The sequence below is a fragment of the Setaria viridis genome, chromosome 1, assembly GCF_005286985.2.
Source record: "Setaria viridis chromosome 1, Setaria_viridis_v4.0, whole genome shotgun sequence".
NCBI classification, from domain to species: domain Eukaryota; kingdom Viridiplantae; phylum Streptophyta; class Magnoliopsida; order Poales; family Poaceae; genus Setaria; species Setaria viridis.
Window position 1 is genome coordinate 27,674,449 of NC_048263.2, and position 8,546 is coordinate 27,682,994.

General features: G+C 47.5%; 1 long non-coding RNA gene and 1 other non-coding gene across 2 annotated transcripts; both read left to right on the forward strand.

The window, feature by feature from the left end:
• The first annotated feature begins 400 nt into the window (after window positions 1-400).
• Window positions 401-1,919, forward strand: LOC117835589 (uncharacterized). The gene is made up of 2 exons (XR_004635953.2): window positions 401-1,467; window positions 1,683-1,919. It is a non-coding gene; the product is annotated as an uncharacterized lncRNA (long non-coding RNA).
• A 2,170-nt stretch (window positions 1,920-4,089) lies between these two features.
• TRNAA-CGC (transfer RNA alanine (anticodon CGC)) lies at window positions 4,090-4,162 on the forward strand. The gene has a single exon. It is a non-coding gene; the product is annotated as a tRNA-Ala (tRNA).
• The last annotated feature ends 4,384 nt before the right edge of the window (window positions 4,163-8,546 follow it).

Sequence of the window (8,546 nt, forward strand, 5' to 3'; positions counted from 1 at the left end):
TCATGAGGTGAACTAGAATATACGTAATACGTTGTTATGATGGGCCCCATTGGACACCCACGAGTGAAAATTCACACCCACACCCAACCCATCTTAATGCGAGTCGGGTCTAGACCCATGGGTGGAATTTTGCACCCACGCCCGCACCCATCGGGTGTGAAACCCACGGGCGCCCGCACGTATGGGTCCGACTGCCATCCCCAGCGAAGCTATTACCACTTGTAATGGCCTTGCCACAGTGCCTAGGCTCCTGGTTTTCACAGGGCAGTGCGGCGTGCTAAGGCCCCGTTTGTTTACTCTTATAAGCAGCTTATCGGTAGAAATAAGTGAGAATCCCACCCAACGTTTTGCTTATTTCCACCGATTCTCACTTATGTGGTAAGCTGCTTTAGAGATTTGAATAACGAGAAGCGAAAAGCGAGAAAAATCTTCGTTTAGATTATAATCAAGCGTAGCTAGTAGAAGCACAAGAAAAACCATCCGCAAACTTCACGTCGGCAAGAGTATATCAGCTTTTATATTAAAGGTATTTGTAAGGTTGTTCAATAACAAAATGGGGACGTAGCTCATATGGTAGAGCGCTCGCTGTTTCATGCACTTGCTACACTAATGTCGTCTCTAGTCCACTAATAGAATCCTATCTTTACCCGAGAGTTATTATATCTGACCGACCGCCCCGTTGGTAAAGCCGACAATTGCCGAGCACCTTTATATTCCCAACAGTTCAGCTAATCACCTTCGGCTATTGTACAAATGGCCAACGATGATTTAAGTGTCTGATAGTTTTGTTGTCACAGTCACCAACCTACAGAAGTGACCGATAGGTTTCTTGGCACAAGTCGGCAAGCTACGGAATGGCCGACGGGTCTACAAACCACCATCGGCGCAACATTTGCAGCAAGAGAAATTTACGGGATTGATCGCAGCATATTTGCTATAACCGCCAGTCCTTACTTTTTCCTGATTTTTAGTCCCACGCTTTTTTCGAATCGGTCCCACTCCTCTTCTCAGATCGTCAGATCATGTAACCGGCCACATCGCAGTCATTCGTGATTGGATGCCGTCTCAGATCCTTCTCTTCTTCTCTCATCCTCATCCAAGATCGTGGCTTATTCTCCTCCATGGTATGTTCGTGATCCAGTTCCAACTCAGATATAGGATTCGTAACTTATTCTGAAGGTTCTTCGCAGGTCCTGATGTTGCAACCCTTGCCAAATATGACGCCCATCAAGATGCATGGCGGAGTAGGTTGCCGCCCCCCTGCAGCCGTCAGAAGATGAGCCATCTCCGTTCCCACGGCAAGATGGTGCCCTGCTGCTAGTCACCAAATCACCATGCCGCGGTGTGTCGCAACTCACAAGGGGACAAAGGTTTGTAGATTGTAGATCGAGACCTACCATCACCAATTCACCATTGACAGCCGTATGTTCTTTCCCCTGATGGCGGGCGTGACATCCATCTTTACAGGTACGGTACAGAAATAGACTATCATTATGCCTGAAGACATTATGCACTACTAATCCATTTTTAGGCTTGTTCTTTTCCATGATTCTTCATTTTTCCAGAGAGATCATTGCCCTGATCTATTCTTAATTTGAAAGCTTTTGTTATTACGTACGTTATTCTACAAACAATTTTTGATCCCGGATTCTAATCTGTTTGCATATTTTTTGGATTTATAGATCTGCTGCCTCAAATGGGATCAAAATTTTGTGCCATCGAGGATTACTGAAAATGAGTGAAGGATCGACCAAGACAAGAAGACAAAATATGATGGATTCACATTTTCTTACGTTTTCTGTAAAATACATAGGTAGCCTGAGAATAATGTATGCTTATTTTACTTGTAACCCATGTAATTCTTGTTTTATTCAATATATACAGCCTAACGAGGAATCAAATTAATATGAGTCTTTACACATCTTCCTTCTTAGGGCCTGTTTGGATTGAGGGTGTTAAAGTTTAACACCTTAGTTTTAACACTTTTTAACACTTTGAGATCCAAACAGATGTGTTAAAACTTAGGTGTTAAAGTTTAACACCCCCAAAAACTTTAACACCTCAAGGGGGTGTTAAAAGTTGTTAAACTTGTTAAAAGTGGTCCCCCTCTTCACTTTTTTCCACCATTGCCCCCTTCTCTCTCCTCCCTCTCTCTCCACCGGCCATAAATGAGGGGGCAATAGAGTCATTTCCCATCAAAGGTGTTAAAGTTTAACACACCATCCAAACACCCCAATGTGTTAAACTTTATCACTCCATTTGAGAGTGTTAAAATTTTAACACTTGTTAAACTTTAACATGAGGTATCCAAACAGGCCCTTAATTCTGTATTAAACTTTGTGCTAATATGAAATAAATAAAAACATAGAATATAATGCAATTGGTTTGTAACGTTTGCAGAACTGACGCAAAACAATGTCAGAACATGGACATACCAGAATTAAAATATTTTCGTAACCAAATATATTAAAATAAAGAAGAAAGTGAAAAACATTTTAAATAAAAATAGCGATTATTGGCCAAGGGTAATCACCAGTCGGCAAACTATTTTGATGAGGGTCTGCTTCAGTAGCGTGGTCAGCATGTGACCGATGGTGAACGGTCAGGCATTCACCGTCACTAACAAAGTGACCACCATGCAAGAGTCGGCGAGGGGAAGTTGCCGACGGTATACGGTCGGCCACTAGAATTTCCGAGTGCCTTGGATAATAGCCAACAGTTTAAGTGCGCTCGGTTATTAGGATTCTAGTAGTGTTGCAAACCTCTTGCCACCTTCATTTTTTTTTCTTCTTTTAAATCTTGTTTCCACTCTCTGCTTGAAAAGGTTACCCCTTTTGGCTCGAAATTTTACCAGATTACAACTTGCAATTGTTTGAACGGAAAAACTACCAGTATTTTACAAGTGAGCAGTGGCAGAGCTAGGATTGAAGTCAAGAGGGGCCAATTTCATCAATATCCCAAATTCTCAATAGCTACACAACTCAAGTAAGCTAATATAAACTAGCTAGTTGCAAAGAAAAGGTGTATAACTAGCGTAGAAAGCAAGTGAATTGCTGTTACGCATACTAGCTTGAATACCAGCAGTCTATGCACGCCACCGCCGGTAAGCTAGCACAGAGAGACGGCAAAATGCACGAGATGGTGAAGTTATAAAAGTTATATAAGGTTTTTCTTTTATGAGTTATGTGTTAGTAGTCAACATCAAAGTTATAAAAGTTTGACTTAAAACAAACTTGACGGCACATGCCAAGGAATTGCCTGCAGCTTTCTAGGTAGGGATGATCATCGAGATGCAGTATTCATATTTCAGAACGTACTTGCCTATGGCCAATGCTCTGACCGCCTGACATTGCTTGTCCAGGCCTCCAGGAGTCCAGGGTGAACTGAACTTTTAAGTTAACCCCCACCATGAATTGGACTGCGAGCTAGGTGGATCCCACCAGCACGTACCATATGCTGCCGGTTGCTCATCCAATTTGCTCGAGAAGGTGCACGTGCGTAGTGCTTGGAGTCTTGGACCTGGGAGGAATTTATCGGCATGCAGCTGACCATGTAAGTGAAGATCACTTCAACTCTGTAGATACAGAAAAAGGTGGCTTGAGAGGCATTCATATAATTGATCGCATCTCTGCTAGGCTAAGTTGATCAGTAGAGGAGAGATCTAACCAATTTAAAAGTTACCAAACTAAAATCGATAATACCGATAATTACTTTTCATAATCAATGGTCATGTACCCAATCATCAACACAAATAAGATCAGTCAAGAAGAGGTGAGACGGTGAGAGCGGCCCAATTACCACAAACAAGATCGCCGTAGACTAGGATTTAGTTTTTTTGTACTCTGAAACTACGTTTCGTTTTCAACTCTGCACTCGTCCTACAGGTTATCAATGCAATGGTTTGCCTGGCATATCTGAAGTTAGTATGATGATCTAGCCATCGTGGCTAGGTTTCTCGTTCCATGACCAGTGTGACATGCCGGACGGAGAGGAACGAGCACCACTACACAGTATAGGGCCTGCGTTCCAGGCAAGCCAGAAGAGCACGTCAAGCAATGATTTATTGTCACATTTGATCAATCGCAACCAGGGGACGTAGCTCATATGGTAGAGCGCTCGCTTCGCATGCGAGAGGCACGGGGTTCGATTCCCCGCGTCTCCAGCTGTTATTTTTATCGTTTCGCTTAATCCCCCTTCCGGCTCTGATTCGGTTCTGCTTGAAGCAGTTGGCACGCAACGGTTTGTGTCTGACGGCAAACTAGTGGCAAGCTTGTCTTCTGCTTCAAATCTTCTTTCCATTCCTTTTCTATTCTACACACCCTCGCAGCACAATGCTATCAATGTTTGCTTGAACGGAAAACGTAAACTGCACTTGTAACACTACTTTTTTATAAAAAAAAAACAAACCTGAGCCCTTTTTTCTTTGCCATTTTGCACCATATATATAACCGCACACAGGCTCGGCCTACTTGATATGTTATTGACACTCTCACATGCACCTAATTAAAGTGCTACCATTTCCTGCCAGCAAAAGTTGCAAGTCCTGATGATGATACACACTTGGTGTCCTCACAGGCAGCTGGGTAGTCGTCCAAGCTCCAGAATGAAGCCGTGAGGGGAACCTCACCAAGTTTCCATAGCACGGAGGAGGCAGGTTTGCGACCGCATCAACAATGGATGCATATGCATGCTGGGTTCTTAGTGCGGCAAGGGGGGATAGGGACTACTGAGAGACCAAGTTGATATATGCCTTGCTCTATTTGTGATGAGTAATTGACTGGATGATTTGAGGTTTTACCGGTTGAGTCAATATTTTATATGTGCATGATTATGCTAATGGCTAACCGGAGGTGTTGTGTGCGTTGTGTTGTGTTGTGTGTAAAATATATCTTGTGTGTTGTATCTTTTGTCTTGTGATGTGTAGGTGTATGATGTGATGGAGTCATAAGCGATCCACATGATGCACGAAAGAGCAAGAGGACACAGACGGGATGGATACAACGTCGGCGAGTCAAGCGGGACGAAGACGAGTCGACTAGGTGGCCCGGGAGCGGGAGCGAAAGACTTGGAGGCGTCGAAAGCTTGGCAGAGGTTAAAGTGCATCTTGGCCCTCTAAGTGGGTTTCGGTGTTGATGGCATGCATAATTAAGGAACTAATGATTTTATTGAGAAATTGATAGGCTCAAAGCAAAAGAAATAAAAAGATGTAAGAAATTACCCCAAATTTGTTGAAGAACGGTGTTGGAGCTTAAGAGAAGATCGTTTATCATTTTCTAATTTTGAATTTGATTATAGGAATACCCGCGGCTTGTTGACTTGAAGATGTCAAAATGCTTATTTGAGATACTAACCACCTATGAGAGACACCTTAATCACACACATGCACATGCAATTTCTCACAGATTTTGCATTTGTCGGAAGTTCCGACAACTGCCGGAAGTTCCCAGTAACTTCCGACAGAGGTTGCTCAGCGAATTTAATCAATTAGGGTCGGAAGTTCCAACCCGGTGTTGTAAGTTCCGACAATCACTTAATAGCACAGCAACGGCTAGTTTTTGGGGCTCATGTATTTATACCCCCTCAGCCCCCTCTTCATTTGCTGCTGACCTAACTCGAGACAAACACCTCCAAAAGTATTCAATACTCCTCCCCACTCCCTCCTTGAGCTCAATCTTTGAGAGTTTTAAGGTAGCGTTTGGGTGAGAGAAGGATTTGAGGTGTGTGACTCTAGCTTTGAGTGTGAGGTCAACCAAGTTCATCTCAAGAGCACTTGAGCATCTTCGGTCATCGATTCATGTTTGCTACCCTTGAAGCTTACTTCTAGACGGTTCGGCGTCGCCCGTTTGAGCGTCCTCTTATTGTGGTGCACCTAGAAAGTTTGTATTGCCCATCCTCTTGGAGGATTCATAATAAGTGACTCAATCGTCCTTTGTGGATTATTGAGAGAGGTAAAGGGTTAGTGACGACCTAGCTCTTTGTGAGCTCCTCGATGGAGATGCAGCTTCCTTTGTGGGAGTGAACTTCGATAAACAAATTCTTTATCTCATGTGCTTGTTGTGTTCTTCAAGTTCTTGTTGACCTAGAGCTTGATTTGTGCCAATCTATACTCTTGTGAAGTTTCTCTCATAAATATCACCTGCAGTAGTCTCTATACTTCATTGCTAAACTTTTGATTCAAATAGATTCTGCTGAAACCTGTTTAAATTTGAATTTTGTAGAGTACCTTTTACTCTGTTGGAAGTTCCGCTCCTGTACCAGAAGTTCCGACCCTATTGGAAGTTCCGGCATAGTGTCGGAAGTTCCGACGTATTTAATTTCACTGTGAAGAATTTTCAGGTGTTTAGATCGAGCCTATTTACTCCCATCTAGGCATCACACGATCCTTTCAATTGGTATCTGTCGTTGCCAAGATCAGCGGATCTAGACTTTAGACTAGTAAATTTCTTTTATGCGCGTGAGCCTCAGATGGTTGCGCGGGAGACACGGTTTTAGACTGGTTCGGGCAAGAGAGGCCCTACGTCCAGTGTCGAGGATGCTCGTGTTGCCCACGCGGGGATTCTGTAGTAGGGAGTTACAGATTGGCGAGAGAGGGACGGGTCCCAAGTCTCTTTTGTTTTGGTGTCCTCTTCCCCAGCGGTAGTGCACAATGGTGTGCTAGAGAAGAGGTGGGTTTTTTGATCTGGGGATCTCTTGATTCCGGCCTTTCTCCGACTCTACGTTCCTCCTTTTATATCACAAGGGGCCGGCCGGAGTTACAATTGGGACCGGGTAAAAGGTAAAGAGTAAGATGGTAAAAAGACAGGCATGGAGGAGGAGGGAGAGCCAAGGCGCCCGATGTCCTGCCGACCCTAAACGCGTGCCGCCATGCATGCCGGGATGGGTGGTCGCCAGACGCCAAGTGTCGCTGCTCCCCGTAGGTAGCTTCTTCGGTGTTCGTAGGTACCAGGTTAGGTCATGATGAGGCGGTTTCGTCGTCACTCCGCCGTCCATTAGGGAGGACGGCGGATACCGCTGCTCCGGCGACGTCTTGCAGAGAGTGGGAGCTTCACACCTGTACTACCGTTTGCGCGGGACCCGAGGGCGTGCGGGACCCGAGGACGGGGCCGCTCCCTCCTTTGCTCCGGTCGCCGCAGGTCATGAGTACCCTGCGACGAATAGGAGCTGGCCGCCGGCACTGTAGCTCGCACAGGATGGTCATGCGCGGGTACTTGCGCCGGGTTGCGTGAGGGGCGCGGTCGCCCTGCGCTCTGCCAACTCTGCGGCGCATTTATGGTGAGTCCGACGGGGGGACCCACAGGATTTGTCTTGTCTATGCGGATCGTATCCGAGGGGGATTCTGACCCCGCGGACCTCAGTGTGCCCGACTCCTTCGCTCGGGGTCGGGCGAGGCGGAACCTTTGTGGTACAGGGTCGGGCGCTCCCGACCCTGGGGTTACGGTCGGGCGAGGCGGAGGCCTTGCGGGGGGAGGTCGGGCGCTCCCGATCCTGACGCCTGGGTCGGGCGAGGCGGAGACTTGATCATGCTTTGGTGGGCCTGGGCCTCCATGTTTGTTTCTTTAAGCAGCGTATTAGGGGGTCGTTAATATTTCCCCCCAACAGTAGCCCCCGAGCCTGTGGTGGAGCAGGAGTGCTCCTCCGGAGGCTCCTTTCGCTGTTTGCCATCGGTTCCTGTATCATGGTGCGCTTGTTCCATCTTCGCCATGCTCGAGAGAACCTGTCAGTTTGTGACCACACGTGTGGTAGTTTTCGCGAGGCTAGCCCCCGAGCTCCTGCTCATTGCAGGAAACCGATCGGGAGGCCAGGTCGACTTTCTGGTCGTTGCCCCTCAAGCGTCCGTTCGCTAGGACGGAGGGGTTGAGCCGGGCCACGTTATCCGCGTAGGACGAACAGTGGTGCTCATTTGAGCTGCAAGCGGGTAAGTTCGAGTGGAGTCCCGGTCCCCGTTCGGGGGGGTCCGGCTCGGGCCAAGCTGGTGGCGTACTCCAATTTCCCGTCGGTCAGTTCATATAGTTCTCGGATCCGTTCGATCGGATCTGAGGGCTCGTTGCCTTTCCCCATGGAAAAACCATGAACTTTATACTGAGCGGGACTCGAACGTGAGGTTGGGGCGCCCTTGGCGTTCGCTCGCCTGGGTGTTGGCCGCTAGCGGGCCCGTCCCTTCTCACCCCTTGCTCGGGGATGTCCTGGGGCAGCTGTCGAACCCGTGTTGGGCCAGCTTTCGAACCCCTGGACCGTATTGGGCCGTAGGGGCGTTTTCAGCCCTGTATCCCTTTCTTACCTCCCTATGGGCCTTGGACCGGAGCGGAGCGGTTGATGTGCCAGGGCCGATCGTGGGGAGCGTCGTGGGCGCGAAGCCCGGGGAGTGGAGTTATGGAAGCGCCGTCCCGCGGATCGAGGAAGATAGGATGTTTCTCCGCGGCCGATCGTGCGTGCGATTTTCGAAAGGAAACGGGCGTGGCAGGGGCGTACCTAGCGCCGTACTTATGGCGGCCGGGGTGTCGATTTGGCTTCCCCGGTACTCTTCCTATAAAAGCAGAAGCACGCCG